We start from the raw sequence: 27,892 nt of genomic DNA, 5'->3' as shown, positions 1-27,892 counted from the left end.
GCTAGCTTAGTTTACATCTTTGCTGGATGGAGCACTGTTGTAGCTCCTCGGGAGGGGGTGGTGTTGCGTGGGTGTGTGTGTTTTGGATGTGGTGGTCAGACACAAAGCAATGGGGGCAAGAGAAGGAGGAGGAGGAAGAGGCTTGAGGGGCAGCATGCCAGAGTATCTCAGCACTGTGCGGCGAAAGTGAGGAGACGGTTTCATTGAAAGGCTCAGCCAGCACCAGCTTCATCAGGCAAAAATGGAAAAAGGTTTGCCAGCCAGACAGCTCGCTGCAGGGATGCAAGGCAACCATGACCACTGGGAGCCATGACAGGAAACTCAACCTCCTCAATGTAGCTGGTGGAAAAACAAATGAATGGGAAGTGCTAAGCGCAACATGATAGGCTGCTTGATTAGGACACGTTTAATGCACATTTCTTTTTATAACATGCTGTATTTTAATGCAGTCTTTCATGATTCGCGGAATTCATTTTTTATTCCGGCTCCTATTTTAAAACTGTCTGACTGTGAAATAATTGCCATCACCTGTTTGCACTCTTTACTGATAAGTGAGGCTTTAGGTGGTGCTTCACACCTTCTGCCAGACGAAATATATATAGGGGAGCTCACCGCACAGCTCAGTGAAAGTGACAAAAGAAGCTTGTAGGTTGGTGGCTGTAGGGCATGGGTTTCAGGTGATGGTGATGCGTGGTCAGTGTGGTAACCGGAGCTGGAATCTCCTTCTGAAAAACAAGAGTCCACATGTTTGCGATCCAGATAGAGAATGAAAGGAGGAAGACACCAGTGGGGATGCAAAAGTTGTTACAGACATAAAACGTGGTGCATCAAAATTTACAGTAGTGCTTGCATGCATGCATTCCTAACTGCAGCCATGTTCAGTGCTACTGCTCCACCTAACCAGTCATACTCCCTCTTCCAAGGGAGGCTTACAAATGACTAATTTGTAGCCCAAAACACAGATTTAGTTTAGGGGAATGGAATGAAATGTAGAAAATTTCCAGTATCAAGTATTAATTGGATTTACATTCTTAAAGATTACTAATAGCCTCATTAACAATACCTTTAACTGGATCCAAGTGTGGAGGAAACATTAGTCATTTTGACAGAACTATGCTCTCTCCCAGCCTTTATTCATCTCATCGGTCCTTTTACATGTTAAATACAAAAAACGCTTTTTATTTTGTCAGTGTGTTGTTATGGTTGTGCATTCAGAATGAAATGGGATTCTCATTTGCTGTTCATAACCTGTGGATGAATCCATTTTAAACAAAAATAAGGGCAATGGGTGCAAACTCACAGAATGACGGCGGCAGATATGAGGTTCAGCTTGGTGTTTGTGTTGGTACAGCACCAGTGCCGGGGCAGCTGGTAACCTGGTCAGAAACAATGCACTCAGAGTGGCAGATGATTCATTCTGAGTGCGATTGTAAAGCAGACAAAGAGAGCGTGGTTGAGAAAACACTCACCATGAGTAGGAAGACTAACAATTCACAGCTATGCATTTGAAACAGAATCACATTCATGCTCGCTGCAACTATGCTGTTGTTTGTAGGTTAACATTGTGGACATGCAATAATGTATTTTGATGCTTCCAAGTTGAATATATTATATATATGTAGCATATTATCAATATAGTGCTGTAAAATTACAGTATCACAAATAACAGGAAAAAAACAATGTTTCATAGCCTCCATAGTACCTACAATTTGATGAGAAATAGGTCAGCGTTTCACAAGGTGCAGTGCAAAACTTTAGAGAGGAGATCAAATAGACTGAACTGAAACTAACTGACCATTTTGTTAAATGCATAAAGTGAACTGCTCATTAACACAAATAGCAGCAACAGAATGAGTAAGAAAAGTAACTTAAGTGACTCTGAATGTGCCATGGTTGTTGGTGGCAGACGGGCTGGTCTGAGTATTTCAGAAACTGCTGATCTGCAGAGATTTTCCCACAGAAAATAAAATGAGAAAAGTTCTCTGGGTGAAAAAAGTCAGAGAATGGCAAGACTGTGTCGTGGTGGAAGGCAGTAACTTAAATAATAACTTGCTACAAATAAAGTATGCAGAAGAGCATCTCTGATTGTATGATACAGAAAAACCTTGAAGCACATGAGCTCGAGCAGCAGAAGACCACACGGGGGACCACTCCTGTTAGCTAAAAACAGGAAACTGAGGCTACAATACTGAGGAGAAAAGATGTCCGGTCTGATGAGTCTCAATTTCTGCTGAAACATTCAGATGGTAAGGTCAGAATTTGGACGCTCTGAAGAGAAAAAAGGGGTTCGAATCTAGTAATGGAAAGATGTACCCAAGTGTCCAGTGGGTGTATACAATTCTTCAACTCACTTGTAATGCACTCTTACTTTTAAGCAATTAGATTTTTATGATAAGTCATGGAAATCTTCTGAAAACCAGACCATAAAAATCAAAAGCCTTCCAGTATTGCTGCAGTAATTTGCATCGCTTCCAGGGTGTCCCATTCTAACCAATTACATTGCACCTCTGAGATTTCAAACCTGTACAGAGCACAAACATAATATTGTTTATCAAAGAGGTCTGAATTTCATGTGCAGGATAATTGCTTTTGAGAAGAGACGGCTCTTTGGTGACAACCACGATGTTGACGAGTCCACAGCCCGAAAGCAGGGTGTCAGGTCGGGAGCAGGAGAACGCTCCTAATTTTTTTCAGCATTCATCAGACTGTACACTGGGAAAAGATCCTGAAACTGTCAGCATGGAATGTTACTGAAACATCCTGGGAAGGTCTGAGGGGAAGGCTCAGAGGAAATGACTAGAAATGTGGTGTATACCGCTGCCATCTTATGCTGGGAGGAAGCAATGCACTGAAAACACAACCTTCACTCTACAGATCTACTTCTCTGCCATTTCACCTAGAAAGGTGCGTTTTGAAGAATCGCCACTGCCATACTAGAGGAGATCCAGTGCCCTATGCAGAGCTAAAAGTACAGGGAGTTATAATGGGACTTCCAGTGCGAGATCTAAAAATAGCAGCTTCACTGAAAATGGACCAGGGATGCATGAGAAAATTATCTTCAGTGTGAGGTTAGAAAAAAATTAAAATCATGTAAGGTTTTCTGGAGCACTTCTCACAATTTCTTTTTATCAAATCTCATATATTCTACTGGTGGATGTTCATAAACAACAAAGTTAAGGCAAAGTTTCAAACAATACGGTCAGTATATATAGTCCCCACAAACTAATAACAGTCTAAAGAGGAGGCAGTTTTTTTTCTACTTTTGGTTCTGTACGGCTACTATGGTCATCCATAGCCCCCATAGCTCAGAGCACACAAACCCCGCCCACCTGCTGCACAAAACTTCTGTTTACACGGGGCAGCCAATCAGACGAAAGATAACTTTTGTCTCTCGAGAGGAGCTAAAATAGCCTGTTTCAGACACAGGATGCGACACTATAAGATAAACAAGAATTATTTTGAGCTGTGAAATGTTTGAAGCTAATCTATGGCTGTGTCCCAATTAAGAGACTGCACGCTTGAAGTACGCATTTTAAGTGCGGTTACGTCACCGCCACGCGACGACGGCTGTCCCAATTCTAAGTGTGCCTCAAATGCATACTCCAAATGCGCCGTCGATTTCCCCAAATATCAAGCGTGGTCCGGTGCACGCTTCGTGGTCCCATATATCCCACAATTCATAGCGCGGCGGTGGGTGTGGAGAATTGTGCCGCAAAATACGGCAGAAGTGAGCGGCCGAAGAGGTTGTTTTTTTCTTCCAAACTTTATTGAAATCATAAAGCGAACAGTCAGTCATTCCAGTTCAGTTTGTACAGTAGACATACAAGGCAAATAAGAGTAACAATATACAGTACAATGAAATAAGAAGGATAAATAAATAAAGGATAAAAAAAGAAAAAAAAGGGGGGGATGTGACAGACTTCATAACAACTGTGTACTTGAAAGTTGTGAAAGCTCATTCGTTAAACATTTCTGAATGAATTTCAATCAATGATAAACCTTTTTTATTGGAAGTTAATTTAAGAGAGTTTAAGTAATATTCAATTTCAATCAAAAACAAATTAAATGATGGGGTTGAGTTTTGCAATTTACATTTATGTATATGGAATTTCCCTAATAAGATGGAGCGGCCGAAGAGTGAACTGTCAAAAGTACTGAATATGACGTCACTTATTTATGTGCGAATGTTTAATAATTAAAGTCAGTCATATATCCACAAACACAACAAGCTGAAAGTCATATATATATCATAATAATCTGACAATACTATAATCTTGGCCATATTATATTTACATTGCCACAGTGAGATGACTTTAGTCTCATGAACAACATTAGCTAATTGTTATTTACTAACTAATCTTAAATGACTGTTCAGCACAGAAATGAAGCCCAACAATCATGTTTTACAGTCCTGTGGTCTCAGCCTCAGATACTCAGCTAATCAAAGTGATGTCATGACAAAAATGAATGACCAACAAAACATTTTTCTCCTTCATTTCTGTCAAACAAAGCTGTATGTAACGTGTCTCGCGGTTAGTATCATGGTTGCTAGGCAACCTGAACAGCGCAACGAAGCGTATACCGTCCCATTTCACAAGCCTCTCACTTCCGCACTTCTCGTACTTATAGTACGCACCGTACGTAGTACGCGTAGTGCGCGTACTTCAAGCGTGCAGTCTCTTAATTGGGACACAGCCTATCAGCGTCAAAGAATAAAATTATTGAGCTAGAAATCTGCAATAATAGCTTGCCTTTAATCAAAAACAAGGTTGCCCAAATATTTGCATACAATTAATAAGTATATGATTAATAAGTTTAAAGGTGCAGACACTTATATTTTGGGGTTATTTAATAGTACAACAATGTTACGCTCATAAACATGCATTGTTAGTGTGTAATTACACTTTCAGCCAATTGATATATTGTCATGAACTCAGAATTAAAATGGAGACACATTTTATTTTTGCAGAGAGAGAAGAATTTTAAACGTGACACACTGTTAGCTGCTTTCTGCTCGACAGGTAATTCAACCAAACAGTCCAAATGTAATGTTTTTGATCTCTCTTGGCTGAATGAAGCACAGTCACGGATATAATGCTACAGCTAGTTCTACTAGTAGCCTTTGAAAGGTTTATTTTATTATGACAAAAATATTTTTTAAAGCTATCCTTGTCACTTGAAGGAACAAATTAGGTTAAACTGTCATTTTGACACATGGAGTCTGAAACGAGCTCAGAAATCTGCAATCTACTGACATCTAGTGGTGAGATTTTTCACATTGTACCTTTAAACAAATGGCAGGAAGGTCCACTAATAAATATTTGGTGCCATGTGATGCAGTCTTCGGACCACATTTATTCCAACCACAGGGATTTATTGTACCACATTATTAAGGCTTCCTATCACTTACTTGTTGTCTTAAAGTTTGATTTGTTTTGTGAGCACACAGCTGACCTTTTTATCTTAGTAGATAAAAAAAAGGTAAAAGAACGTTTTTAATTTTTTTTTTTTTTTTTTTAACTGTGACATTACGAGACTGGTACTATTTCTCAGAGGAAAGTTGTTGCGCTGGATGTTTGCCTGTGTGGGCAGGTCAGTGGTGATCCCTGCTGTCATTTCACATCACTCTTAAGGCTGCCTCTCAGCTGTTTGAAAAGACACGTCCTCTGGAAGGTCACTGCAGTATTTAAGTGGCAATAAAAATATTGTTTAGCACAAAAAGATACAACCTCATAAAAATCAAACAATGAAAGTGATTTGTGGGGATATTTGGATTCATTCTCATCCATGATTGTAGTTTTTTTGGCCAAAGCACCATCAAAATGTTGTCTCTTTCTAACAGGTTTTGTGAATTTATAACAGGCTGAATCATTAATCATCTTTATTAATCCAAAGAAGCTGCCATTTATTCATATCAAACTAATCACACACTATTACTAATGTGTGTCCAGCCAGTCCAAACAGGTCATATGGACACAAGGCTGACCTAGATACTAAAAATACCATTGGCTGGAGTTAATTAGTGAAGTAATAAGATCAGATAGCTTGATTAGAAAGAAATGGACAGGAGCTGGAGCACAGGAAGACTAATCCTGCTTGGCAGCTGTGAGCTTAATCACAGATCTATACACAGCATCAATGAAGCTTTGATTCATTGACCAGAAAAAGTTGTGATCTGATAAACTACTACAACATGAAAACGGCATTTAAATATATGGACTAAAGCAACGAACAAGTTCAATGATTTCAAGTCAGATTTTAGATTTGCATTCAAGTGTCACTTCCTAATGACTTGCAGACAGAACACATCATTACATCATTAGTATGAACTCAGCGCTACCCAGCTTCACATGCATTTTGATGATTTCTCTTTTACAAACCGCCCCTGGGCACTGGCTGGAGTAACCAACATTCATAAAAACATAGCAGGTGTCCAAGAAGCAGATGGCAACTATTTGCGATTTTTAAGAAAAAGAAACAAGAACAAGGAAAACCTGCTAAGGCTTACCTGTGCTGTTAAACATTGGCTTGTATGCTTTAGTGTTTCTTGCGTAACACTTGAAGCTATAACTCGCTGATCTGTCTGTACACTTTTATTTATTAGAACCTTTAAATAAATACTTACTCCAGGTTGTAATTAAAACCTTTTGACAGAATAAGTGAGATCCTTAGAGCGCTTGACCCAGCTTCAGTTATAGCTAAAGAAGAAGAACGCCACTGACCCTGAAACATACTCAAAGTCCTGTCGTACTTGGGGACTCGCACTTATTTGACAGCGCGGTGGTTACTTTGCTGGACAGCCGCACACTCAGCAGTGCTGAGGTTTATAGAAGCACTTCGTCATTCCTCAGGGAGGATACAGGCACAAACACAAAGTGACACCCCATTTTGGATTTCAAAAAAAAGAAAAGAAGAGAGAGCGAGAGAGAAAAGCAGGAAGAAATTACATCTGCCTGAGTCAGTAAAGCGGAATTATTCGACAGCCCAGCAGACGCACAGCTCGGTGATACTCGATTGCTGCTAAATGAATCCAAAAAACTCCTCAAAGACTTCATTCATCCAGCGCCAGCTGACGGTGACAAGCTGTTCAGTCCATTTTCACAGGTTTTCAGTTTCTATCACTGAGATGCAGATGAAGAAACACAGACAAACCAGACAGTATTACAAATAGCATTTAGTGTTTACTACTCCAAACATTAATAACATGCCGATCAGCTTTAAATATGAATAAAGTAAATTACATGTAGTGGCGCTCTAATCTCAGGGACAGGTCCTCCTGTTTTGTCAATATGCTCTTATCCAGCCAGTGTTGGTTTCATAAGGAGAAAAGCACTGCGTCACTAACCTAAACTGACTGCTACTGTGTCACTGAAGTCGCCAGTGAGGCCACATTTTATTAAAACAGATGGTTAAAAAGTCTTAAACAATTTGCAGATCAGAGTTCACCAACAATGCATCGATCACCTGACAACAGTAAGCTAACGTATGCATTTTAATGTTCTAGCAACTTTCATATTTACCTTCTCTGTGTGAATACATTTAGAAAAGGTCATATACCGTCCTAGGACCTGGCGTCCACATATGTGGACATCACATTTTGGGTTATTTAGACCAAAATACTCAATTCTGCTCTACAAGGGCCTGATATCCACTTACGAGGACATTATACTGCTGCTGTTCTATCAAAATTTTAAACTAATATCCTCATATGTGACTCTTATTTTTCATAAAAACAAAAATAAGGTAAAAAAATAAAAATCTGGTAATTCTTTGTAAAATGTATGTAAAAATGTAAAAATTCATCGGGCCCCAATATGCCCAAATATCAAAGAGAAATTAAAAATGCATGCCGTGGAAGAGTTCGGGTCTTAGGAGGATACAGCACCACAAGCATAAAGTCACAAATATGAAGCCAGAGTGATGAAAAAAAGGGAGAAGAAACACAGTTTAAAACGATTGAGTCTGTAATGACACTGCACACATTTGCACTTTTCAAATCAGTCAAGACAGAAATCATTTACAATATGCATATGAAGATGTGACGGGACAGAAAACATGCTTTCACTGTGGGAACTGATAAAAACTTTATAATGCTGAAATGAAAAGACCACAAAAGTCTGGATAATTATATGCTCTCTTAAAGGTTACAAGGTGAAAAAGTGAGAAAATGTACAGCATCTTATTAGACTTCCCATCTCCCTGTGGACAGGCCGTTCTCTATTGTAGCCAAATGTGCCAGTGATGAAGTAATAATTGCTCTTGCCAGAGTGCCACGGTTCACATCGTGTGTGTTCCTGTGTGCATGTGTGTGTGATTAGTGCCGACGTTCCTCTCCTGCAGATCGTCTTAGCACAGCTCCAATTACACCGCAGTCGATTAGATGTTCCCTGAAGCAAAGGCTGTGGGGAATACAGAAGACCCAGACAGACAAAAAAAATTGTGTCTGAATATCATAACAGCAAATAGCTTTACTGTGTTAAAAGGTCTCTGTTCAAATCCTCAGACAGGTGCCAGCCACAACACACTTTCTCAGTAATCGTATGTTACATTAATGTACTGCACTATAATGCAAAACTCGTCTAAAGTAGAAAAATACTCCTGCCAGCCACTTTATTAACTACACATCAACAAGGCAAATCTCTAATCCATCACATGGCAACATCTCGGTATATTTAGGCATGCAGACATGGTCAACGCAACCTGGTCAAGTTAAAAGTTGGAAGGTGATTTTACTGACTTTGAATGTGCCGTCATGGATGTTGATGATGTGCCAGAGTCAAAGTCTTTCTGAAACTGCTGTTGTACTGGGATTTTCCACACAACCATCTCTAGGATTTACAAAGAATGATCCAGAAAAGAGAAAATATCCAGCAAGCAGCAGTTTTCTTGGAGAAAACGGTCAGAGGAGAATGGTCAGAATGCTCCAAGTTGGTAAGAAAGAAACAGTAACAGAAGAGCAGCAGAAGAGCATCTTTGAACATGCAACACATTCAACCTTGAAGCATATTGGCTACAGCAGCATAAAATGGTAAATGGCCTGTGTTTGTATAGCACTTTTACTAGTCCCGCCTAGGGACCCCAAAGCACTTTACACACCCAGTCATCCACCCATTCACACACACATTCACACACTGGTGGAGGCAAGCTACAATTGTAGCCACAGCTGCCCTGGGGCAGACTGACAGAAGCGAGGCTGCCATATCGCGCCATCGGCCCTTCTGGCCAACACCAGTAGGCGGTAGGTGAAATGTCTTGCCCAAGGACACAACGACCGAGACTGTCCGAGCCAGGGCTCAAACCGGCAACCTTCCGGTTACAAGGCGAACTCCCAACTCTTGAGCCACGATCGCCCCATAAAACCATACCCGATGCCTCCCCTCTCAGCTAAGAACAGGAAATTGTATCAATATTTCACACAGGCTTACTAAATCTGGACAATGTTGTCTGACTTGACAAGTCTTGATTTCTCCTACAACATTTGGACAGTAGGGTCAGAATTAATGTAAACACATGTAATTATCCTGCCTTGAATCAACATCCAGGCTAATGGTGTAAGGCAGGGGTCGGCAACCCTAGGCCCGCGTACCACCCAGGGTTAACTGATGGCACGACCATAGCTGGACTGGCCATCGGGCATACCGAGCATTTGCTCAGTGGGCGGATGGTGATTTTCTGTTTTTATGGGCCGATGATTTATTTATTTATTTATTTTTGTAACGGTATAAATAATGAAAGGTGGTGGATTGGCCAGATGCTGGCCGGTGTGTAAAAATAGCTCAGTTGTTTGGTGGTGGCTATAGATTCAGTGACATTAGCAAGTGGTGGAGGCCAGTAGGTGGATGAGGGAAAGGGGAGGCAGGAGGAGCATAGATAATAGTAGTTATTCAGTAATAGTAGTAAATCACACAGCAATAGTACATTCATGTAGTTGTAAAAAGCATGAGAATATATCGAGTAATCCAAAGTATTCAGAATACGTACTCACATTAAGTAACTTAAGGGAATACGTTAAAAACTACATTTTGGGCACGATGTATTCTGTAATCTGTAGTGGAATACATTTTAAAAGTAACCTTCCCAACACTGGGGATGCTATCATCTCAATATGGACCAAAATCGCTGAAGAATTTGGCCTTAATTCTTGCATGCCATGAAGAATTAAAAAAGATTTCAAACTGGAAATTCACAAATTAATGAAAGATTTTACAGATTTTTTTTTATATACATTCAATGAAAATATCTGAGGATCACTCAGATTTCTTTTAAGTGAAAACACCCCAACGTTACAGTCACACACCACTTCATCCACACAAACTGTGACACTTAAGGTAAGCGCTTCAGAATGAAGAGCAGTTTGCACCACCCGTGAACAGGGAAATCCACCAGAAAAAGAAAACCTCAAGACACCATGATGCAAAGCAACAAAAAGGCATTTTGTGTTTGGAAAACGGGTGTTACTCTCAGCTCTTAACAACTGCAAAATTTCTCACTTTGGAACATTTAATTGCTCTCTCTGCCTGCAGTACACATGCTGACTGCAGCTGAATGAGGCGAGTTCACACCCAGTCCCTGGGTGAAAGTGGGTCATAAGCGCTAGGGCCTTATACACTTTGTCAAAACATGGATGGCACTGTAATCTACTGCTCCATGCCCACTGTGAAGATGATGTAAAAAACAAGTTGATCAATAAGACGTAAACGACTTCTCCAGTGGAGAGAGCAGTCCAAGGGTGACTGTTGGGAAAAGGTTGCATGTCCTGGGATTGTCACCTCTCTGCTGGTGCTCTGCCTCGGAGACTCACTGTAGAGGCCCTGATAATAAGCTAGACTGACAGCAACGTACACTGTTGCTTCTCCTTTGCACCCCTCCTGCCTCTGTTACTTCAAAAAGTGCCTCGCCGTTAGCTCTGAGAGTCTGGAGAAATGTCTTGTTGTAAAAGACAATGGCCTCGAGTTTTTCTTTACACTTTCATTTTGGTGTCAGAAAGGGTCAGCGGTTCATCTGAATATCAAATCAGCTGAGATCAAATGGAAGTGAGAGTACTGTTATTGTTGGAGAAAAGGGGAGGCAGCTATAACAGTTTCTTTCTGCATTTATTGATCTCTGGATCTCTTCCACAGTCTATCTTTAGTCCTTTCTTTCTCCCCTAAAACCCAACAGCAGATGGCTGCCCCTTCATGAGCTTGGTTCTGCTGGAGGTTTCTTCCTGTTAAAAGGGAGTTTTTCCTTCACACTGTTGCCAAGTGCTTGATTGTTGGGTTTTCTCTGTATTATTGAGGGGTTTTTACCTTATAATATAAAGTGCCTGGAGGCAACAGTTGTTGCATTTTGGTACGCTTTTGGTTTCACTTTCAAATGCCACAACACATGAACAAAATCAGTTATCAGTCCATGAAATAATCAGGTCTTCTGCTCATACAGAAACACTTTGCTATGGGGTTGTTGGGGGTTAAGGGGTGGATATGAAACGCAGACTGGTGAAACACAATCCGAGCGGATAGAGTGGTCCTGGGTGATGAGGCAGCTGAGGTGATGATGCTCAGAGGACAGTGAGAGGCCAGTGATCAGGGTGCCACCACACCCTTTTCCTCACCAACCAATTAAAGTAATTAGAGGACTGTTTCCAGTTACTGAAAGGTTAAATGGTCAATTTTCCAGCTGCCATCACAGTTATTTCTGTATGAGCACAGAGCACCAATATGCAAAAACGTAAAAGCTCATACAACATTTAATATGGAGAAATGAAATTAACAAAATAAATAAATATTAAAAGAATAAATAGACATTTTGTGGAAACCAAATGGGGAAATGACATATTAAAAACACATAATTAATAGCATAGTGTTTGTTTTTTATTTCTGATTTGTATTGTTTTGTTTATCCTATGTCCATGTTGCATTGTTCTTCCATTTGACAATCCTATCCTAATTATAATCTATTTTTGTCTTTTGGGTATTTTTAAAGAAAATATTTCATCTAAAGCTCAGTCGCTATGAAATAGACCAGGATATTACTTAAATAGGTTATTATTGATTTAATGTGTCATTCTTTACACGAACCAATAATTTCAGGAAGCACAGGCAAGACGAGTGAGCTCCATCTGTCATGCCTTAATTGCCTAGACACTGAGGTCACTGTACAGAGCCACTTGAGGTATTTTGTGTGCCCAAAAATAAGAGAAGTCCATAAAAATGAAAGCATGAAGCATCATCACTTGTGATCTTCCTGTCCTCTACTTCTGTTGCCTGGTAAAGATGTGATGCAACACAGTGAATAACACTGCAGGTGTAGGACACTTGTGCTGCAGCCAGAGTGAGCGCCCTAACACAAAATTACATTTATTTGTAGGAGGTAGTGTTTGGGCAAAACAATCTCTGTGAGCCTGAATTATTGTCAGGAATAAGGCAGCCTGATCAGTGATTTCGACACTGAACAAGGATAAAGATTATTACATTAACTGGGACTGAATTCTGAAACACACATCTTGTGAAAACAAGTGTAAAGATCAGCGTGACACTTTTGTATCAGGCCAATAGGCATAGAAACAGCTTTTACTGAATTATAGCAAAGTGTTAACTTTGGTAAAATGTTTAGTAGGAATGAGATGGGGTTACAGGTGTGACAAACCTCAGGGGGTACTCTCAGTCCTAATCTTACTGACATATGTGTTGTCAGGTTAAAAAGAAGCTCTCCCCATCAGTGTAATAGAGAAGAGTGCTGAGTGGCAGTTTGCACCTTTTCTTTCACAGTGCTGTGGGTCTGAACCTCATGGTGACAGGAGGGCTCACTCAGGAGGCGTACTGCTGTAATGAGAGCATCCCCTCCCAGTGTCTCCTGAATTGGATAATATTATGAGTGGGCAGCTTTAGGTTTTTAAAGTCACGAGATTAGACGCACTAAAACTGCAAGTGATCTAAAGAAAGCCCAAAAGGTACAACTTTACACCTAAATCCATTTGAGGAATTGTTTATGGCTGTGTGAAATGCCATCCTCCAGGGCTAAATAATGACGCTGTCGTTTAGATTGTATTAGGGCTAAAAATTGGGCTCGATTACACCGCTTTGAGTGAAAAATGGATGCTGACACAAATGACTGCAGTTGGTAGATGTCTGCGAGCTTTCACGTTTGTTTAATCAAGCCACTGAACTCAAACCCTCAACTGTGATTGTGGTGTTTTTATATTTTGGAGCATTTTAATAAGATTACATCACAAATAACATGACCCTCTGTGCAGATATGCATTGTACTAACAACCTGTCCAAGAGGTCTGTGCTCAGGTTTTGGTCATTAAAATTCTTGTAGCAATTTTTTTTTTTTTCACACCAAACGTGTTGCGAAAAAACATCACAAAATCCTGAATTTTCTGCATCCAAACTTATCAGGTAACGCTAAATTATTGCGTTTTCACAGAAAATTCGCCCTTTAAAAACACACTGTCAAAAAAGATGAAGTCAATATTCAGCCATGATGAGCTGGTCCTGACTGTTAAGAAGAAAAGTAAGAAACTGAGATTCTGGGTCCATCCAACTGTCATGAGCAGCATGGAACATTTCATGGTTTGATCCAGGAGTTGAAGCTGTATCACGGCCACTTTCGTACATATTTCAAATTGTCAGTGGGACAGTTTGAGCTCTTGTTAGGAGAGTTGGGACCACATCTGAGCAGACAGGAAAATAATTTCAGATTGAGACTACTCAAATTGAGCAGTGCCTGAGGTAAAAGAGTAATATCTTACTATTTTCATATCATTGTGGATTCAGTCCCAGCGGGCGATTTGAGTCACTAGTGCACTTGTTGCCAAATGCAGTGATTTAATTGAACTAATTATATTTTTCTGTTGTGTAAAGGTCTTAAGTAGCAACTATTTAATAGCTCAATTACACTACTGTAAATAAACGGTGGCTGTTGCAGATCAACTGCAAGTAGCAACACAATAATCTCTGGACCACCACTTTTGATTGCAAGTTAACTTTACAGGTCAGTCCGGCTGGGTCAGTCTGCACTGGTGACTGGTTGTTGTATCCTGGTAATACTCCTTTATAAAACCAAGGCTGCCAAGCAACAATGTAATTTTGCAGTTAAATCACTACTTTGCAGCAACTTTGTCATTATTGTGGAGAAATGTTTTGAATTTCTTTTTCAGATCTATGAGATTCTGGCAGGACTCTGAAACTGACTGGTTAATACGAATTTCTGTTTATGTAGGTGGCAAAAGATTTAGAACAGATTCACGATTTTTGACGATTTATTCCAGTCGATGGCCATATAGATTGCAGATTGAAGGTAATTGCCAACTTAAACACATTCAAACACAAACTGATACCACATTGATAGCATTGACTCCATTTAATTGCCATCTTGATCCATTCAAGTCACTATGAAGATGGCAACTGGCTCCACAGATCTGGGCCTCGTTTTTGAAAGAACCATTTCAAAGATAGTAACTTGCACTTGCACATGGTTGCAATATATGTGTATATGTGTATATATGTGTATGTGTATTATTCAGCTCCAAATATTATTCAGCATGCTGTGATTTGCTGAACAACATTAATAATATTTCAAAATGCCAGTTTTGTTTTGTTTTGATTTTTTTGCCACATTGAATACTGAGTCAGAAAAATGACATATACTCAACACAGGAACAAAACTTCCTAAACAGTGAGAATGTTTTCTTATGGGTTCAATATTTCATGAGCATAAACCTAGTCTCTAGTAATGTGTGTGTTTGTAGTTCAAAACGAGTGATTGATATGAATCAGTGTACCTGATAAATCTGTATCTCAACATTACGTGATTCCCATAACTAAAATGAGGGCTGGCTTTCACACAGCCTCGGTCTATTTCTCACTTCGATCCACACGCCCACAGTGAGAGCTGTTAAAGAGGGATAGCAACTAAAAAAGACTAATCTCTCACCAAAGCCAAAGTGAATCCCTGTGTCTTATCCCAGGTCAGTGATACGCAAATACACATTCTTATTAGTTACGTACGTTACTCTACCAGATTGTCGCTAAAGATTTAAAAGTGGTGGTGAACTTCACTCACTTCAACAATAGCAATCCAAAAAAAAAGAAAAAAAAAAGAAAATTGCTGAATATCATTCCCTTCCCTTGCCAACCCTTTAAATCCAGCCTCTCTCAAGGGAACAAAGGGAGAAATGTTTGGCCTTTGGAGCCAGTGAGCGGGGCCATTGAGCGCCTTGCTGGAGGATCGGATGCAGTGAATTAGCGTAAAGCCTCAGCGGAGAATAAAGCTGACGCAACGACACTGCCGTGGCCTAGCGATCAGCTACTGCCATGCAACGCTGAACCTAACCTGAAAAGCTCCAAAGTTGAGAACAATTGGTATTACCACACCAACCCCAAGGGATATATGGGTGTGAATATTGTTGAACTGTACTCCTGTCCTTATCTACTCTAAAACGGACAATTAGGAAGAGCAAACATTGATTTGCAAAAACAATCTGAATTCACAGAGCTGAGATAATTAAATAGTTGGTGAAAAAGTGAAAGGTGTTAATCTGTTGACTTTTCAATTAACTGAAAAGACATCTTTTGCTTCTCCACACCTGTGCAAAAAACAGCTGACTGAAACACAGCTCTATTGCTATGAGGCAGGCTTGCTAACCACTTTACCAACATGCTGCCCTGGCATGTGGGAACAATAAGCAATGCCAGCATTTAGGATTATTGTTAAATTAATCTTTACTTCAGGAGCTTAGGCTCCAGAGTCACCTGAATTGGGTAAAAGATGAATGGAGGAAATTTTGCGAGCACATAATCCTGACTGCCAAACAATTTGGGAAAATAAAAGAAACAAAAGTAAAATTCAATGATCTGCAATGATCTCATATCAAATGTTCAAACTCAGAAACATTCATTATTTCATTAAAATATTGGCTCATTTTGAATTTGATCACAGCAACTCGTCTCAGCAAAGTTGGGTGGAAAAGAGGCTGGGAAGAAAGCGGCAATAAAAAGAAGGAACATTTTTCAACTAATTCATTTAATTGGCAACAGGTCAGTAACAGAGTGGCTATAAAAATGTTTTGGTGAAATTCTTGAGGGGTAGAGTTTCTCCGAAGCAAAGATGGAAAGAGGTTCACAAGAACTGCATCTATTAATTGTGAACCAACTCAGAATAATGTTCCTCAACATAAAATTGCAAGGACTTTGAATACCTCATCATCTACGGTACATAATATCATCAGAAGATTCAGAGAATCCGGAGAAATTTCTGTGAGGGACTACACTAAAAACAGACATGAAAATCACCCCACGTTCTCAGGAAAACATCCGGAAATTACTATTTTTTTTAACCGTACCAGTACCAGTGCCATCCACAAATGCAGGTTAAAAATTTGTCGCACAAATAGGAAGCCAGATGTTAAGATTATTTGGAAAACATGGACACTGCATCTCCGGGACTAAAGAGGAAAGGATCATCTGTTTCCTTTAGAGTTCAAACCTCTGTGGCTGTGTTAGTGACTATGAAATTAACAGCTCTGTCATCTATCAGAACACGAACGGGTAATTGACTGCATTCACCATTTTGAGTCTGTTTGGTGTATTTAAGGACATCATGACTTCCTTAATAAATAAACTATGATGGCAGAAAGTCATCCAAGTCTGAAATTCTTGGTGTCTGCACACCAGTATCATTCAAAATCCCCAAGGTGCAGCTGGACAAACAACATACCCCCCAAAAAAGCCTCTCTAAGTTAATGTTTTTAAAAATTAGCATAGCATAGTACATGGTCCTGGCACATCCTCTTCACTCTCAACTCTAACGTGTAAAGCTGAGCTTATGAATGGTATCTTGCAGTATTCTCCAAAAAGGCCCCGAGCTAGAGGGGCAAATGGCATCTCACCATATGCCTGCAAAAATCTACCATATGCCCCACTGGTTAATTCATTTTTCCAAGGCCACAGGCCTCTATTGCATCACCTCAACATACCAGTCAAACAACACACTTGTATATTTGTTCAACCTCCTGTTCCGCATGACATTTAAGTTGTCCAATTATATCTATAACTTCCAAAAGCTCCTTGTTATTTAGCATTAATCTACTGTCTCTTATGTCTATTCTGATGACATTACAGATGAGTGTGTAGGTGTGAAAGCACATAAGTGCTTAAGGAGCATGGTCCTCCTGAGTGTATGTTGATGGAATGAGGGAGAAAGTAAAGTAGACAGTATGAGCGAGAAGGCAAAGACAAAGTCTGCGATGCTTAGTGATGAGCATCTATGACGCTGCTGAGAAAAAAAGGTCAGCTGCTGGTAAATTTAGGGTAAAATTAGAGCCTCACTGGGCTCCGCTGTGTAGCATCGACAGATGGAGGGTGGGCTCCCAAGGAGCTAGACCTGCTACAAATAGCGGCATGTGCACACAGTCTCTATATGCATGTAAACGCATAAATGCAACCATTAAAGAAGCTGCACACGCAGAACAAGACAGCGGTATAAAGATCTTACCTTCATTCTCCTCTATCTCCATGTACTACATGATAGTATGAGAACTGGTTTTTGGTCTAGTATCACTTGGTTTCATTCAGTTCTGAAACCATGTCTAATTCTTTGGACCAACTCTTAACTGTCCAGTCACATCGCTGCTCCAAAAACAAGATTGGAGAAGCAAAAAATAAAAAATTGTGTCAAACATTCACATTTATCTGCTGACTACTTGTTCTTAATATTAGCTAACCCACAAGAAAATGCAAGGGATTATTTGATTTTACTGTGAAGAAACCATCTCTAATATATAAACATCACAAAGACAGAACCAAGAGCCCCTGAAGACATAATCAGTTCTGCAAAAGAGAGAAGCTGAACTTGTGTCATGTCCACATGTGTCGTAATGAATTTTGCCAACTCTTATCCAACATTACGTCATTAAGTGGGAACACTGCTTTAGCTGCACTAAAGCTAAGGGTGGCTTACATAAAAAAACAGTCATTAAGTGTTTTATGTGGATAAATTAAGAGTACCCGAATGGCCTTAATCCTGAAACGAATGAACAAGGAAAAATCTTGCTCTGCACTTATCTAGTTTAACGGGAATCGCATTTTTCCACAAATCAACAAACATTCCCAGCTGTCGTTGTAGATGCTTATTTACCCGAGATGCCAGGTGTTGAATGTGTCACAGCTAAAAATGCTGAATTAGTCTATTTCTTGGTATCGGTGAAGGGAAAGGGGACAACTTAGATTTGATAAAAATCATGTTTTGTGTTCAAGATTTTCAGAATCAAAATTTTCACATCTCCTTCCTCATTGCAAAATCCAGAATCTATGGCAGTGCATTCAATAAGCTGACAGCATGCTGGACACAAGATTTCTCAAAATGTCAATAGAAGATCTTTTACATTGTTCTACAGTACAATTCATTTTCAGCCATGTGATGTGACAAGTCCAATCCTTGAGCCCCCCCCCCCCCAAAAAAAACCCAAAACACTACATGTAAAAATGTAACTGCAGTGTAAGTCTGTCAATGCTATATCAGTGTCAAATCACTATGTTCATTATGTTCTTGTGGAGAATTCTTGCCTTTACATAACTGCAAGGATGAAATGGTAAAAAACTAAAGTATGTACAGTATTGTGCAAAAATCTTGAACCACCCCTTATTTCTTTATATTTTGTAAATATAAATGTAAATACAGTATAAAATACAGAATTTGTCCAGTTCAATTCAGTATTTGTTCTGACCACCTTTATTCTTCAACACAACCTGAACTCTGGCACTCAATACTCTTCTTTGGATGTTGGCAGCCTCTGTTCTCTGTTAAGTTAAGATGATCCCACTCTGCTTCAATAATGTTGAGGTCCAGGCTCTGAGGAGACCAATCCATGACTGATAGTGTACCACTGCAAGTTATTAAATTCAGGTATGGCTGGTATTTGGTATGGCTTTTATTGCATTTTTAGTGTGTTTGTAAGGATTAGGATCATTGTTGTGCTGAAAAAAATCCTTGTAAATCAGGTGTTGGCACTGCATAGTGGACCAAACTTTGATAATACTTTTCTGCATTCATTATTTTTGTCAAGCTCCGACAGAACTGTACAGAAATACAGCCCCAAACCATGACAGAGCCTCCACTGGGTTTTACACAGTTTATGATTGTAGGCACTCATTAGTCTACTTTTATTCTACATTACCCGACCTTCTCTGGATACACTGATGATGATTTGAACCAAAATTTTTAAAAACTGGATTCATCACTTCATCAGACCTGTTGCCACTTTCAGTCCAGTTCTTGTGTAATGTGGCATACCTCAGCCTTTTCTCCTTGTTTCCTTTCCCTATGGGAAGTCTTGACATGGGAAGCCCCGCCCTTCCACTGAGACCATTTCTGATGAGGCTTCAGTGAACAGCAGAAAGATCAACTGGAGACTTAGGTACATCTTTCAGGTTCTGTGTCAGGTCTTTGTTGGGGAGTTTTTCTGTTTCTTACTGACATAACTTTCTGAGAGAGTTCATCTGCTGTAGATAGTTTTTCCAATTTAAATATTTTATGCTTGTTAAATTATGTTAGTAACAAAGTGTCTAAAACGTTTAAAACTGATTATTTTCTAAGTTGTCTAATACGCATAGACACAACACTGTTTAATCCCTTGAGTTAGGTACCTTTCTATGCTTGAATGATTCATAGGTCAGTGTTAAGTGGCTTCACAAATGAAAAGCATTCCTCTGAAAATGATCAGCTACAAGGCCTGGACTGAAAGTGAGTAATAAACAGCCAAAGAAAAACATTCAAAGGCCTTCAAAAGACAACTATTACTGAAGACCACTTTTAAAAAATGCCATAAAGGCTTAGCTCCCTGGAACCAAAATAGGGAGGATTTATAATTCAAATGTGATTGGATTAAAAATGTGGGAGCTAATTAGCTATGGCTACCTACTATCTTATGATCTTGTCATTAATATAATCAAACTCACTTCCAGTGACCCACCCTGGATAATCTTGGTTGCTATAAATATGGGACTACTGTGCTTGTATGATTTTAAATGTGTTGCGGTGCTATATTTCCATCTGATTGAGTCTCTTACTAAAGTTGACATACTAAAGTCTCTTCTGTTAGGAAGGAAATAGTGTAGAAAAGCACATGTACTTCAAAACGATATTAAGAGTGTTTGAGTAAATATACTCGCACCAATGCGAAAGGAGTTGAGAGCTTTCAATCACCACAGGGATGGTGTGTCACTTGGGCTAAAGCTGAGGTCAGGGTCAGCCAAGGGAGGGGTGGCTGTGGGGACACTGGATCCTGAGCTGATTAATTTCTCACCCCCAGGGTATCAGTGGAAAATCAGACAGGTGCTTTTCTTAGGTGAGGACACAGGGAACCATAGACACCCGACTTTCACCCCCAGCACTGCACATTAGATAATGAAAGTCTCGTGAAAAGCAAGCAGACAAGTTCCAGGGCTGTACACGAAGACTTTCAGCCAATCAAAGCATTTTTCAGGAGAATGACTCTGCTGTCAGCTATTAATGAGAGCATTTCTAATTTTTAATGTAACATTTCAAACAGCTCAACAAACATCAGCAAATAAACACCGCGCACAGTTTGTCACACAGGAAACTGTCTTCTAGCTAAAAGTAAAACTGTTCACAGGGAATTTGGTTCATATTATCATACTATAAGATGCAGTTTTGCAGAACAACTTCTTTTTAAAAAAGTTATCTACAGGGATACTTTTTACTTTTATATTTTAAATACTTTTCAGAATTTGTCCTTTTTCATTTCTATTTGAGCAACAAGGTTAAATCTGTACTTCAACTTTTAAAAGGATTTGTAACACAAAAATCTGTGTTTCTATCAAACTGACTAATCTTGCTTGAGGTCTTTTTGTTGCAGTTACCCATGGGACATTTAAAGACAAAGAGTTATGATTTTTAATAATCTTAACTAAAAGTATTAGGTGCTAATCAGCTGTTAATGGGTTACTTTATTCATACTTTCCTCAATCATATATCTAAATATGCTTACATGTCACAAAAAAATTGTTATTATAAAGTCACAGATTTAAATGAAAGTCAAATAGACTTCTGTAGAAGAAAAACAGAAGAAAATTGTTCAGTGATGAACGATGGCAGGACTCTTTCACCTCCAGCCAAATAAACGCTGAAGAATATTGAAGAGGCAGCCATATCTTTATCGACATCCGCCATAAAGAAAATAATTTATATGAGAACATAGAGAAGGTTAAAGACTAGGTGAAAAACTACTCATAACAGCAAAAGGAAGAAGGACAGATTAACAGAGCAGTTCTGAAATGTCATTCTTTTAACACATGAAAATAAGATCATAGCTGTACCAAAATAACAGGTAGGAACAAGCATGGAGAATTCTTGAAATGGTTCATGATGAAATATTAATTAAAGGTGAAAGTTTTCACTTCAATCCCATACTGATTGTTTGATTTACAATCAACTGTGGTGTACAGAGGCAGAACTACAGGAGATGTTTCTTTGTCCAAAACATTATGGAGAATGCTCCAAACCCATGGCATCCAAACACGATTAATGTTTAAATGATGAGGATGATTTGTTGTTTTGTTGTGTTTTTTCAAATTCAAAGAATCCAAATGAAAAGAGGGTCAAACCAAAAAACTCCCAAATGAAACAGGATTTTTTTTTGTTTTGTTTTCTTTTTACATAGCTTTAACAGAAAGCTAAGCCAAGAAAATCTAGATAAACAAAACAAAAGAAGCCACACATTCTGAAACCTAGAGGGGTAAACAAAGGAGCCAAAAAAACAGCAACCACTCAGTGTAACACACTTCCTCACTAGCATGAGAACCTTACAGCACTGCCAGAGCCAGCCCACTGAGGCTGCACACCTTTCTCCACAGCCTTTATACTGCAGTGTTGATTGCTGACTGGAGCCAGCTGTACACTGGCTCCATAGGGGAAAGGGGCGGGACCCAAGTCATCGGAGAGAGTAACGCTACACATGCATATACACACACCACTACTGCGCACAACACCCTGCATAACAATATGTGTAAGTTCTCAACATTCAGTGTATTTTTTTTTTTACTCAACTCCTTGAAATAAAGCTGAAAATCTCTAATAACAGCTTGATGGTTTCTTTTTAAATCAGTTGTAGTGTTCGTGTGAAGTGGAAATAAATTCTACAGCTTCAGTGAGTGTACAAACATTTCCAGCCCTAACTGCACAATTTTAATAAACGCATCCTAGACATTCAGAACTGTTGCCTGTTGTTCTTTTGTTACCTAATTACTAAGTCGAAGCAGCAGATACAGTGTATAAGTGGAGGTCAATTCTTAGCGTAGGATAAGAGGCACATTATTGAAGGTGTTCTTCAGATTAAATCTCCATCATTGTTCATTTCCTGAGCTTGATGTAGCACCTGCCACATGGAGTAAGGCGTGGAGAGAGAAATGTTAAGTGCAGATGAAGAAATCATTATGTAAACGCATTAATAGTGTGTGTCCTCACATTAAATCATAGCCCTTGTGACAGTGGAGGTACTGTGGAAGACACTATTGTTGAGTTTTTGTGTCTTGGGCATATGTGTGCCATAAGAGAAAAACTTTGCTTAATAGGAACGACAGGAATTGCTAACAAGATTGAATGTAACAGTGGAGATTTTAATGTATGTCATGTTTTACTTTAATTTTTGAAACAATTGATGCTCAAGTAAGTATTAACCAATATCTCAGGCTCTATACGCTCCAAATGCTCACTTTTATATAGTTCCTTCTACGACATGTTCTATGACATCAGTGAGGCAGGGTATTCTTAATGTGGGCGTCTTAGGCACAGAGCTCTGACTGTGAGCATGGGCAGCAGCCCCACCTACCTGCTGTTTAACCCTTCTGATTATGAGATACAGCCAATCAGAAGGTCGCCTTACAGGGAAAAGAGGTAAAACAACTTGATTTAGCAGGAGGATGATTTCACCAAAGCTCAGTGTAAGGTATATAAAATATAGTCTTAACTGTGAATCATGCACAGCTAGGAATGCAACAGTCACTCAAATAATAATTGGTTGCAACCAAGGTATGCAGAAGAGCATCTCTGAATGTACAACTTATTCAAACCCTGAAGCAGATGCAGAGGCTACAGCAGTAAGATCACACCAAGGACCACTCCTGTCAGCGAAAATGAGTAAGTTGAGCCTACAGCTTGCATGTGCTCACCAAAATCCATCCAAAAAAAAGTGTTTCCTGGTCTGATGAATCTGGATGTGAGGGTCAGAATTTTGTGTAAACATCATAAACACTTGGTTTCATCCTGCCTTGTATCAACAATCAGGTTGGTGGTTGTAGTGGTGAAATGATGTGGGGGATATTTTTTTGTGGCCAAATTTGGGGCTCTTAGTATGAGCTGAGTATCATTTAAACACCACATCCTATTTGAGTAGTGTTGCTGATCATGTCCATGCCTTAATAACCACAGTGTACTATCTCCTGATGGCTGCTACCTGCTGGATAACACACCATGTTACAAAGCTCAAATCATCTCACACTGCCTGCTTGAATAAGACAGTGTTAAATGTACTCACATGCTCTCCAGAGTCACTAAATCTCAATCCCATAAAGCACATATAGACCAGATACTCTGAGAAATGTTTCCAGCACCTTAAATTTATGCCATGAAGAATCAGGGCAGTTCTCAGGGCAAAATGGGGTCCACCGTTGTAATAGAGGGGTGTAAAGTGGCGGCTGTGAGTCTATATGTATAAATAGCATTTTACTTCTTGAAAAAAAAATCCCTACCTGTAAGTGGACACCAGAAATGATGATCTACGTAAAAGCACCAATTATGTTCTGCAACAATCGCCCCAAAAATGAAAGAATGGCAAAAAGAATTAAGGCTTCAAAATCCTTACGCGTAAATGTAAGACGTTATTTCCACACTGTCCAAGAGTGAATCAACCCCCAACAAGTATGCACCATCACCAACCAGCTGGGCCCAAGAACAAGAAGGACTTTTCACAACTACTGCAGCCAGTGTGAGTACAGTAATATCACATTCTTAATCCCTGCTGACAAGAAACGAAGTTGCAAAAATGAAATGAACAGGAATGGCTCCAAAGCCTGAAATAGCTGCAACAGACAGGAGTCTCAGAGAATAATGTAATTGGGCTGCTTAGTGACAAAGCTGTGGAAGAAGGAAGAGAAGGAAGGGGAGAGTTCAGAGCTGTATAAAGAAGCATTAACGATGGAAAAATTTGTTAAGATAAGGGGTAAAGAGGCATAGCAAGGTTGAATTTGTTTACGATTTTTAATAAAATGCAGTAAGTGTGACAGAATGCAGGACTTTAATATTTTGTAAAAATGCATAAATAAAGCCTTAAATTATTTTTTTAAAGTAAATCAGACAAAAATAGAATTGATTTCATTAAATCCATGCATTTTACATCAATAACACATTCCTATATATTCATCTTTGTGCGTCAAAACCCTTTTGATGATATTCCTTGATTATGATGGAGAGAGATTGAGCTGTCAGCAGCAATAATTCAACAGAGCTCCTGTGCGGTGTCTGCCCTGGGCAAGTGTCATTGGAAAAAAAATGAAAATGCCACAATCACTATCACCAGAATGATTGTGAAAAGTTTATTCTTAGGGCCTGTCTGATTAATGCAAATTACACAGTGCTGCACACGCCTGGAAAAACTAGAGGGACCACGTTACCACGAAGTCTTCACTTTCTGTGCTTAGCCATTGTTTTAATAATTAACAACCTCTCGCTTCCAGGTTTTACCGGAAATCAGTGGCACAGTGGAGTTAGACTGTTTTTATAAGGGGGACCCTCACTCTTATTATTTGCTTATGCAGGCATGACTTACATGTAGAAGTGCATTAGATGACGTCATATAAGTCATGAAAATGTTTACCTTTTTCCTGTTTTTTAATGATTCTCACACCTATGTTTCAGATCAGCAAAGACAAATAAAACAAGGTTTTTGAGTGGCCTAGTCTGGACTTCCTATTGAGCTGCATCGGCATGACCTTAAACAAGCTGTTCATACTGGAAAATCCTCCAACATGACAACTCTGCAAAGAAGAGTTTAAAATTCCTCCATAGTCATTTTAAAGACTCATTAGATTAACTCACTTATGGTAAAGGGGTGGATGATCAGTTATTGAATGTAGTCGCCAATCACTTTTTCAGATAGGGCCCGATGGGTTTATGTAGCTTTTTTCCTTGTAATAAATGAAATCATCATTTAAAAATGGCATTTTTCTTTTACTCAGGTTATCGTAATCACATTTCAGTTACACTACAACTATATTTTCTACTACTGGGGTCACCAAAATTAAGATTACATTTCCTGGTGAATTTCAAAAGAAGTCCCACAAGGTTTAATTTTAGGTCCTCTTTTATTTCTTATTTTTATAGACAATAATTGTAAGAATAAGTTTACAGCTAAAGTGCACCTTTATGTCGACGAGTCAATATTCTACTGGTATTCATATCCTATAACAGAAATGAGAAAAATCACCTTACAAATACTTTGGTATGTGGGTGGATTAAATTTTCCTTTAAGCTAAACTGGAATTTTTTATTATTAAAATAGGGCCTTTTTAAATTAGCAGTCAGAGAAACGCTTGTATAGGCTACATTTGTTTATGTTCTTGTATAAGGTGGCATTATTTACGCACATGCTGGCTCTTGCACATTTCATTTTCTAGACACTGGGTATCACAGTTCTTTATGTTTTATATCATTGTATCATTTTATATCATCATTGTCCAGTACACATGAGTGTGTACTTTATGAGTGTCAGGACACAACAGTATTAGTATATTTTTACACTGGACATATGCCTTTGTTATCTGCTAACTGCTATGATTTTTGCTGTTCTACATGGTTTCTCTTATGAACGTGGTGGAGCAGGCTCACTCATTTTGCACCCTGGTGATGGAATAACCTTCAGGCTTTGAAAAAAAGAAGACTCATTTTTCCATAGCCAAAGCTGAAGCTTTTGTTGACTCTGCTCACGCTTCATCTCTCTTTTGCTTCGTTTCAGATCTTTTTGGTCTGATAATATTGAAAGTGTATTACACCTGTAGCCATGGAAGCACGAGTGATCCCACTCAGCGATCTCCCTGGGAGGCAAAACCCTCTCATTTAGACAGAGACATGGATATGTGAGCAGCCACCTGTGATTATGGTGCGGTTACATAACGAGGTTTACAGTCTAGATGTGTGAACTGTGTGATCTACTGTTCTCGAAGCTTGCATCGCCACGGCCTTACATTATGCAGGAACCAGTACAGTACCTGTTGCTGACACAGACTGAGAGGCCCCTTAAAAGGATTCTTTGAGCTCCATTAGTTGACGTCCTCAGCAAAACACAATAGGCTGGTGATGATCACACACAGGCTATTGCAAATCACCCTCAGAAGTCTGAAATCAGAGGCTGCCAGGGAGAAAGAATAAGAGCGTAGAGAGAGAAAGGGAAAAAAAGAGAGAGAGAAAGACAGAGAGAGGGAGGGTTCCTGCACTGATGAATCATTAGTGATAAAGCTAGGGCTGAGCCAGTATGGCTGTATTTAGAAACTTCTCACTCTTTCAGCCCCCTCTCTTACTAATTGTCATCTCTTTTAGCATTTGACTGATGACAGGCTCTCTGAGAAGATGTGCGAAAAGGGGAGCAGACACACAGCTCTGAGGGTAATGTCACAGTTTTGAAGCTGTCAAGGGTAACGGTAAAGTACTCCACATTGGTGATGACTGAGAAAAAAGCTACAGCTTGTTCTCCAAAAAAACAACTTAAGGCAAAAACCAGGGACACTGGAGAGTGTTGCAGGCACGGTGACGCACCAAAACAAATAGACTTGTGAGTTAACTGTGTTTTCCTGGAGGAGGTTATTTGTAAAACGCTGTTTCAGTATATGGTGAGAGGAACTGGGCAATAGTGATTGTCATCTCTCTAATATTTAAAAGCTTCACACACACACACACACACACACACACATCCTGTGGTCAGATGTGTTTGATTAGTTGTTGGTGACAAGTGTGAAAGGCATCTCCCTTCCCTGAGACACAGCACCCAGCAGCATGATATTTTGAACCCATGGAGCCTTTCATTCGTGGAATTGGCTACCACAGGGTCAAAAAGACACATTATCATTTTGCCCTGGTCACGTCAATATTCTCACCTGAACCTGTACATAACAGAGTAACCTCAATTACTTTTTAAATATAGGATCACATTCATCTACAGAGTAAAAATTGAACAAATGGCCCTCAGAAAGGTGGTGAATTAAGAGCTATTCATCTACTTTTGATTAACTATGTCTGATGGTCTGCGTGTGTTTTCTGAATGATACGTCTGTGCATCAAGTTGCTGTCAACTGGTAGTACCATGATGTGAGAGGGAGGGAGGAAGACAACAAGAGAGAGAGAGAAAAAAAGAGAATAGGGAAGGAGAAGAGAGAGAGAGAGAGAGAGAGAGGGAGGGAGGCTGCAAATGGCAGCTTCTGTGACACCACAGGAAGGAGGGAGGGAGAGGGAGAGTGAGAAAGAAACAGTCAGAGGGAGAGAGTGTGTGTGCGAGAGAGGGAACAGCAGTCCAACCAGATCAGATTGCAAAAGATTGATAGAGAGAGCTGTTCTGTTAATAAGTAGTTTTATGGAAAATATGACAGGCAGGCTAATTACAAATAAAAATTAGGGATGAACACCAGTTGAAGACAATGCCTCTGAAGATGGAGATACAAAAACCTGAATTTTCACTTGGATAGTTCTCGTTTTGCACCTGTTCTGCAAGTCCAGCGCTGACTGAGTAACGGCGGCTTGGGCCAAGGTTTCTGGTGCGATTCAGCCTCGTCAGAGCACCGCTTCACCTGCGCTCGCAAAAGCACCGGAAAACGACAGAGAGAGAAAGAGAGAGAGAAATCAAAGA

At 39.5% G+C, this 27,892-nt stretch overlaps 1 long non-coding RNA gene across 1 annotated transcript; it reads right to left on the bottom strand.

The window, feature by feature from the left end:
• Positions 1-323: 323 nt before the first annotated feature.
• Positions 324-27,851, bottom strand: LOC120728439. The gene is made up of 3 exons (XR_005694720.1): positions 27,746-27,851; positions 1,301-1,417; positions 324-725 (listed from the first exon to the last, which is right to left on the bottom strand). It is a non-coding gene; the product is annotated as an uncharacterized LOC120728439 (long non-coding RNA).
• Between the last annotated feature and the right edge of the window lie 41 nt (positions 27,852-27,892).

This window comes from Simochromis diagramma, unplaced genomic scaffold, assembly GCF_900408965.1.
Source record: "Simochromis diagramma unplaced genomic scaffold, fSimDia1.1 OVJJ01000208.1, whole genome shotgun sequence".
Classification (NCBI taxonomy): domain Eukaryota; kingdom Metazoa; phylum Chordata; class Actinopteri; order Cichliformes; family Cichlidae; genus Simochromis; species Simochromis diagramma.
Note: the sequence above shows the minus strand (reverse complement) of the source record. Positions and strands in the feature narration are given on the sequence as shown.